Source organism: Anas platyrhynchos, chromosome 3, assembly GCF_047663525.1.
Source record: "Anas platyrhynchos isolate ZD024472 breed Pekin duck chromosome 3, IASCAAS_PekinDuck_T2T, whole genome shotgun sequence".
Taxonomy (NCBI): domain Eukaryota; kingdom Metazoa; phylum Chordata; class Aves; order Anseriformes; family Anatidae; genus Anas; species Anas platyrhynchos.
Genome location: NC_092589.1, coordinates 35,768,680 through 35,777,152, shown reverse-complemented (window position 1 = coordinate 35,777,152; position 8,473 = coordinate 35,768,680). Strand labels below are relative to the sequence as shown.

Below are 8,473 nucleotides of genomic sequence, written 5' to 3'. Positions count from 1 at the left end.
CCAGCTCCGTGTATTAGCTGTTTTCTTCGAGCAGTCATTGATATGTGTGGATGTGGCCTCTCTCTCTTTTTCTCTGTCTTTCTCTCTCTTTCCCTCTGGATGTGTGTATGTACGTGAACCAGGGCAAGAAACAAAAAAGCTGATTCTTGGAACAGATTAGTTTGCATTACACAGCTGACAGGCTTTCTTGGAGAAGGCAAGATACTGGGAATTCAGCATTTCCCCTTCATCAGTGATTGATTGTCTCTGAGCCTTGGGGGGATTAGAATTCTGCATTTTGAGTCGCTCTTGGCAAGTTCAAAAGTAACAGAAATGCACCTGTGACATGAAATCAGGCCTAAGAAAACTTATTGTTTCCTTCCTGGCTTCATAAATGTGCCTTTTTCATCTCTGTTGTTGGCTCCTTTATTTAAGCCATACAGGGGTTGTAGCCTTTTTCATCCCAAAGCATTTGATAAACTACTTTAAAAGAGGTAAATGCAGTGTTTGCCCAGGCTGGACAGATGAACACAGATTAAATCCTGCGCTCACGTGCCCAAGACTACAAACTTCCCATTAAATGTCGCCGTGTCTTCCAGCAGCTCTGTTGACAATGTTTCTGTGTTCTTTGTGCCATGCAAAATATTTTTAGATCAGCATTAACCTCTCCGTGCTTATGTGGGTGGATGCATATGTGTGTGTATATTATTACCCTTAGTACTAACAATTGCAAAATGTACCTGCTTGATTCACTTAAAAAAAAAATCAAAAAAAAAATCAAATATTGGTATGCTCCATGCTGAACATGTAAAAATAAGGTTACAATCTGTCTCTGTTAAAGACCCATTATGGCTCCTTTACAGTTTTGTCTTGTGAAACATGTTTAGCTTGAAAAAGGCCAGCCTAACTCTGAAAACAAGGGAGTGTAGTTGTGAAACACCTGAAGGAGAGCGTATCAAATGCTTTTGGAGCAGTAGTTTATTAAAGATTTAACCCCTTTGACATTTCCCTTTTTGTGTACTGTTTGTTCTGATCCCTCTAGCTCCCAAATATATTGTTTATTGTCCTTCAGATTTTCCATATCATTAATTCTGGCTGGAGGCTCCAGCAACAGCTGTATTTGAAGAAACTGGATTATAATTGAGAGAAATTTATTAATGATTTTGTTGATGCCCTCTGCCTTTCTTATTGATTCCACTGGAAAGCATCAGCTTGATTGTATTGCCACGGAGCACGAGCAGGGGACGTGCACATGAATGCCGTGATCCCCTGCAGTCCAGGTGTGGAAGCTGAGGGCGCAGGAGCGGTTCTCTCTCGGTTTGGGGTGAGTAAGCCAGCCTCGGTCCCAACACCCCTCATTCCTGGCTGGCACCATGAGTATGAATTGTGTGCCCTGGTTATGGTTTACAAGGCAGAATTTGTTTTATGCAAGATAACCCAATTATCTGCATCCTTTAATTTAAGTGTGAGGCTGCGTTTGCAGCTCCAAGATAATGATTTCAGGCTCGGCTTTGCAGGCACGAGCTTCTGTACCTCATTACAGGCAGGGCTGGTTTTGGGCAACAGGCAAAGCTGCTGGCTGCCAAAGGTGGTGGCCTGGCAGGGGCAGCCAGCAGCCCCTTGTCCATGCAAGAAGGGATGGGGACGGCCGCTGCAGCAGCAGGAGCAGGCTGCCCGCCCAGCCTTCACCCCCAGAGTTGTGTGTTATCAAGATGGGGGTAGAAAAAGAGAAACATGTCCTGGGAGGCACCCACCCTGCCGCTACCACACAGCTGAATTTTGCCTGCCCAGGGATGAAGAGAAAATCCTTGGGCTACAAAATTAAATTTTGCCTACCCTGCTGATAAGCCTTGAGCCAACTCTGATTATAGAGGTATCTTCACCTCCTTCTATTTTGACTACAAAGAGAGGCTTATTGAAAGGTTGATTTTGATCCCTGTTAAGAAGAAAATATAGGAGAAAGACAATAAAACTCCTCTTGCTTTCAAGATTATAGATTTAAGTCTCACTGACAATACAATATTTTCAGAATGTGTGAAGTTACTTGAGGAGGAATATTTTAAATCTAAAAATCATTTACATTACCTCCATTTCAATATGTTTGCAGCACCTGTCACTTTTTTTGTGACCCTCTGTGAGTCCAACATAAACACATTATCCTGCAAAGTCTTAAATAAAGGTAGGTAAGACACCGCTTCCGCAAGAGGCAATTTACCAAATCAGGGATGATAAATGTAGAACTGTGGTTTGAAAATGAAATGTTATTCTCCACCAAGACAAGCAAGGAGGTTAAAAAAAAAGTGCTAATATGAGAAATTTCTATTGGTAATTTCTTGATCGGCCAATGCTCATTTTCCAAAGCGACAGGCATCTCTTGTTTTCACTAAAATATTCTTTCTCAAGCATCTTTCATCAAAATGTCTGCTATTTGTGGGGGCTCAGAGGTCCTTTTTCCAGACGTGGTGACTGAGGAAGTGGATTTAATATGAGAGCTCAGGCAAGGTGTTTGGAGCAGGGTAAGCTTACTTCCCAGTTGTCCGAGGCGGTCAAACTGCACGGTGTCCCCCAGGCCAGCTGTGCCCAAGGGACCTGGGCTGACTTTTCCTCCCACACCTTCCCATTGGCCCCTCCAGCCCCTCCTGTTCCCTGCAAGGACAGGACATGTTGGGGAAGTCTGATGGAGTGGGATGGAGAGAAATGAGGGCAGAAAAGGGGGCAGAACTGCCATGGTCCTGAGGGCGCCACCAAATCTGATGGTCGCTGCAAAACCCCAGGACTCCATAACCCTGCCCCTGGCCCAGGACCCCATTTCAGCCCCTGGAGCCATCATTCCTTGCTCGAGTGATGCCCCATCAATGCCAGCCTACATCATGTCTGTCCCCAAGTTTCATTTTTTTTGTTTCCCCCAGCATCCTTCCCACAGCCCTCATTTCTCCCTCCATGCTTCAAGCTGCCCCAGCATCCCTCTTTTATCCTGCCTTGGGCCATTTCTTTCACCCTCCATTTTCTGCCTGCCCTCATTAATTTCTGAGTCAATCCTGCCCCAGCTTTCCCCCAGCTTCTCCCTCTCTCCTGGATCTTGCTGGTTCCCCCAGACCCTGCTGAAGCTGTGTGGACAGGCAGCTCCTCTGTCCTGACACCCCCCCGCCGCCTGCCAGGAAACCTCCCAGCCATTCAGGTACTGCAGTTTGCCTGCAAGTGCGAGAGCTACCAAACAGCTGTAAATCCAATCCCAAATGTGTATTGTTCCTTCAGAATACAGGTTTGTGCATCCTGATGAAATATGGCATTACTCTGTATGAAATACAAATGAATGGTGTATTATTGGCTTCTTAGAAATCAGGACTGGAGGTTACTCCTCACAATGTGCTCTGATTAGAACAGGAGGTCGGACCAGCAGTGTCTCCTTCTGTCTCTGTAACCTGTGAATGATTTGATCCATATAAAAATTACGCTATTTTCTACTAATTTCCCTGCTTGACTTTGCTGATAGGGAAGTCTGCTGCTGTTACTCAAATACCTCATCTAGTTTTCCTAGGGAAGTTTGGATGCTGCAGCTTGTCTGGCCATGGCAATGGCTTCATCCTTCACTGGAGTGCAGTCATCTGGGGAGCTGCATGGAGAAACTTCTTTGGAAACCCACAGGGTGAATGTGCAAGGCTGGAGACATGAGGGAAGTGCAGGAAAATACCTCAGCGTCTGGTGAGCCCCCAGTGGGAGGTTGCAGCAGCTGCATTGCATTTCCAAGCTTTTCAAAAAGCGCTTCCTGTACAATAAATAAACCAAACCCTCTCTCGACTCCTGTGGCCCTGTATTCGGCTTTACCTCAGGCTGACACTGTGATATTCCTCCCACTGTCTCAGTCCTTTGTGAAGGGCTGAGGAATGGTGTGTGGTGGCTCCCCTCATCCTCACGGCTCGGTGCAAGGTTCCCAGCCAGGGAAACATGCCCAGCACATCACTGAAAGTGGTAATGGCCACGGCCATCAGCATCCCTGGCTCTAGCATCAGACTAGCATGATTAGCTCTTTTTCTCTTTCTTCTAGAACTAAATGTAACTGAGAAATCAATCAGACTTCAACCTCCTCCAGGTGATAAAGGGTGGAGGAGGGGGAGGTTCCCTGCAGGTTGCAAGATCCATTGTTACTTCTCTGGTCTGAAAGACAGGGAGAGGAGAAATGTTTTTGCTTTGTATCCACTAACTTTCTTGGCATGATGAGCTCTCCAGCTAATAAGCAAGTAATTATACATAGAAATACACAGTTCAGCAGCAATACTGTCTGTCTGGAGCCACACTGAGGAATGAGAGAAGAAAGTACTCCCTTCCAGCTCTGCCCATGCCTCTGCCTTGCTCCTGGCAGGGGCAGGTAAACCCTGTGCTGGCAAACTCTGCCTCTCTGCTTCAGCACATCCATCCTGTGTCCCTGGTTATTGCCAGCCCCAGCTTGGCTAAAATGATTAGGGGCAGCTCAGAGGAAAAAGAAGTGGTTGGTGCTTCTATAATTTCCTCCCACTAGGGTTTTTCTGTTAATTTCTAGTATGAGCTGTCTCACGTTACACGGCTGTACAGTAATGGTGCTTCTAACTCTGGTTTGCCAGAGAATTGTGTTATAAATAGTCATGATAAATCGAAACAGTCTTTCACCATGAGTTTTCTAAAATGGCACAGTCTATCAGGTTACAGAGGAAAGACAAGGATGACGCTGTGCCTTAAGGATATAAGTGTATTTAAGCATTGAGTCACCAGGGAGCTGTGGTTCAGACCCACCAAAGGTAAGGAGGGAGCAGCAACCTTTGGGGAGGGGGTGTATGTGTATAAAGCATCCTTTCAGCAGGCACAGCTCCAAATGCTTTTGCTTCTTTACACAGCTTTTTTTTGCATCCTCTGAATTTTCACAAAGAATTGATTAAGGTATTTTGCCTTGAACAGGTGGTTTGTGAAAATGTAGCTGTAGTGCATCACCGGACAGGAGGGAAAGGGATGTGTGTGTGGAGGTACAGACAGGTTCACACAAGGACAACAGTCACTGGATCCTTCCTCAAGAGTGTTCAGCAGTGGCCAACAACATCTGAAGATGAAAGGACGTGAGTAACTTGAGGGGGTAACTCATGGTCCATGTAGAGCATCCAGCAAGGAAAATACCTCTGTGCAAAGTCTGACTGCCCGAGCCTTTTGGATGGTGGCAGTGCGCATGGGTTCCTGCCACCTTTGGGTTTCAAATGCTTTTTGTTGTCGTGTTAGAGTGAGAGGCCAGCAGAGAGCTGCAGCACTGATGAACATGGCTCCTCAGAAAGCAGAAGGGATGCTTCAGGCATTGAATGGCGTGCTCTTTTCTGCAGTCTGCCTGGAAAGCTGCTGAATCTTTCTGTAACCGTCTCTACCACTTCTTTGTGGTCTGGGATAAGTAGTGAGGGGGGATTCTGGTGGAAAAATACTTTTTTCCCTGCAGCTTTCTTTTTTCATCCAAAATGCAGATGCTTACCTTCTTAAAGTGAAGGCATCTCTGCCTGGGAACAAAAATGGACTGAGGAGCTCCTTGTGTGCAATTCTAAGGGAATGATAGATCAGCTTCCCTTGCAAAGATTCCCCAGACGAGGGTGGTCCTTGGGCAGTTGAAGTGAGCAGGTACCAGCTGGGGCATTTTCTCACCAGTCAGTGGGCATGTGAGACCACAGCCTAACCTGAGAGACCCCATAAAAGAGCCTCTGCAGGATGGCCTACTCCTCGTGTCAGGGTATGGGAGATGTAACGTGCTACCTGTGGCCAGGGTCTGTCTCCACCAAGGCCTTGATGGCAAGACCCCATCTGAGGTTGTCCTGTGCGTGTTTTACATCAGCTCGTGACAATCCACCCCATGCTGCGATTTGTGTTTGAAACATCTCACAGGAAAAGTAGCACAGCCCTTTGGGAGAGCTGCTCGAGCAACAAGGCACTGGCTGAAGGCATCTTCAAGAGCAGCTCCTGCACCCTTCCCAGCTCCCTGCTCTCCACCATGGGCCAGAGATCACACAATTCAGATCATCTGCCCGACACTGAAAAGATCAGTGATCGATGCACCCTTTGCTGACAGTGGCAGACAGCACCAACAGGGGAGGATCATACCCAGCCTTTTGTACCTGCTCTCGGTGAAAAAAACATCCCTTTCCTCTGCACTCTGGGAGACACATGCTAGAAGATGGGGGCTGAGGCAATGAAAGCAAACGAAAGAAAGGAGAACAAGTTCCTTTGACCAGCACCAGCTTGACATTTTTCCAACTCACTTTTTACAGATGAAAGGGAAGGTGGGAAAGAAGAAGAAAGCATGAATGCAGGAGGAGAAGGAGGCAGAGGAAAAAAAAAGATCAAAGAAAAGGTGAAACAGGCAAAAGATGCTTCCAGTGGTGCCGAGACACTTGTCTGCACCCCTACACCAGCCCCTATCTGTCCTAAAGCACAAGAGCAAAAAAAACAGCAGGATCTCTGGCAAACTAGATATATAGTCTAAAAAGCATAAAGATTGGTGGAAAATGTTGAGTTAAAAGCCTGTGGTTTTAGTGCACAAGAAGCGGGATGGTGTGCGAGTGTGTCAGCACTTGAGCTGAGGAAAGAAAAGTGGCCACACATGGAGATCACAGAGGAAGGGATTGCAATGGGTTTCAGGTAAGCCTGAACCAGGAAATAGAAATTTCTCAAAGTGTAACCGGGGAAAGGCAGGAAAAGCAAAACCAGTGCAATGTCAACCAGGTTCCAGAACTCCCAGCACGGCCCAGGGATTGGCGGCATCATGCAAGCACAGGGAGGAAGGGTGGTGAAGCCAGGGCAGGATGAGTACCCGGGGTGAGGAATAGAGGTGGGTTCCCTCTTCGTCACTCCTTTCAGTGCCCAACACACTTGGTGATGGGGAGAGTTAATCAAAAAAAAAAAAAAAAACAGAGAATACACAAGAGGCTCAGAGGTACTACTAATGCTGTAAAATGAATCTGGGAAGAAAGCAAACACAGCATAGGTATATTCCCTGGGGTGGAATACACCAGAGAACTGAGGACAGCAAAGCAGAGCCCTTGGGATTTATAGCCCTACCTTGGCATGCTTTGTATGGGGAGCAGGAGATACCCGGGAGGATCCGCGGCAGAAGCAGCACCAGCCTAGTGTTAAGGATGGCAGCAAGCACTGCTCCAGGCTAGGGAGATTTTTTCCCCAAAGAGATGCTGATTCTAGCGTTTCAGAATCACAAACTAGCATTTTTATGCTTTTATTCTTTAATTATTTTTTTACAGTTCTCCTATGAAGACCAGTTAAACATGGAGAAGACAGACAATGGACAGATTTCATCCCGTCATTGTAGCTTAGCCCGTGCTTCCCCATCTTCCAGCAGTTCTCGCTTTGCAGGGCACTTGGTGCTGTTTCCCTGATGTGTTTATAGCAGCCCTACAGGGCTCCCTCTCCCCACGCAGACACCACACGCGCTGGCTCTCCCTTGCCCATCCCAATTCCCTCTGCTTGGCTCCTGTGTGCCTTATCTCATCACCTTGGATCAGACCCTTGCTCTGGGCCTGTGCTGGGCTGTGTCAGTGTCTTCCCAGCTCAGCAGGGCACAGCAGCACCGCAGGAGCACCCCGTGCTCCCAGCTCCTCGATGCAGCCCTGTGCTGCAGTTATAATTCCCTGGGTTTCCCATCCCTGCTGCAGTGCTACAGAGGCTTTCCCCTTCCCAACTCTCTTGCAGCACTCCAGGTCACCCATTGTCTTTAAGGTTCCTCCTCCTTTTTTTTTTTTCCTTTTCCCTTCCTGCTTTCTATTCCCACTCCCTTTTAGTAAGCAATAGCAAGGGAAATGCTGCAGCAAAGCTTCCAGCTGGGCTGCCCTCACTTCCATGTGTGTGCATGGGGAGGGAGGAAGGAAGAGATCAAACTTGGAGGCATTCGTGGCTGTTGTGCTGCGAAGAAAATGAGCAAGAAAGAGGTGACCGAAATGTCAGGCCACATGCTCAAGAGATCACCGGGAACCACAGATAGTTGCATCATCTCCGAGAAGAAATAAATGACAGCCTGCACCAGATTGTAGCATGAAAACATTGACACAAAGAGAATTAATGTCCTTGTAACTGGACCTTGGCCTCACACACTTCTTCAATCGTCTCTTGCCTGGTGACATTGTGCCGGGTATGATTTGCTCTCTTTGAACACCACATCCGTCCCGGAGACTGTCTACCTCAACGTAGCTGGTGAAATATAGGTGATGTAGTGCGTATAAATATTGCAGGGAGACAGGGCTCATTTGACAAGTCGGGGCTTGAGAAGGGACTGGAGATGCTGACTCCCAGCCGGAAGGATGGGACAAATCTGCTCTGCAGAAACGGCCTGTGGGGAAGGAAGGCATCCCTTAGCCGTCCCTTTTGACAGGCAGAATCACCGCAGGGCGCGGGTTCTTGATGACAAGTGGGTTGCTTACAAGTGTGTCGGGAAGGCTGGCTCACTGTTGTGCTTGGAAACTCTATTGTTCTGACTGTTATGATT

General features: G+C 47.4%; 2 long non-coding RNA genes across 4 annotated transcripts; one reads left to right on the top strand and one right to left on the bottom strand.

Annotated features, from left to right (window-relative positions):
• Positions 1–3,242: 3,242 nt before the first annotated feature.
• On the bottom strand, positions 3,243–3,976 carry LOC106020138 (uncharacterized). Its single transcript, XR_002406504.3, has 2 exons — positions 3,805–3,976; positions 3,243–3,639 (listed from the first exon to the last, which is right to left on the bottom strand). It is a non-coding gene; the product is annotated as an uncharacterized lncRNA (long non-coding RNA).
• A 136-nt stretch (positions 3,977–4,112) lies between these two features.
• Positions 4,113–8,471, top strand: LOC106020137 (uncharacterized). Of its 3 annotated transcripts, none has more exons than XR_011808164.1 (5): positions 4,113–4,217; positions 4,648–4,751; positions 4,909–5,063; positions 5,454–6,618; positions 7,236–8,471. It is a non-coding gene; the product is annotated as an uncharacterized lncRNA (long non-coding RNA). The 3 variants fall into 3 exon arrangements; XR_011808166.1 differs by having other exon boundaries at positions 4,114–4,217; positions 5,866–6,618; XR_011808165.1 differs by having other exon boundaries at positions 4,114–4,217; positions 5,816–6,618.
• The last annotated feature ends 2 nt before the right edge of the window (positions 8,472–8,473 follow it).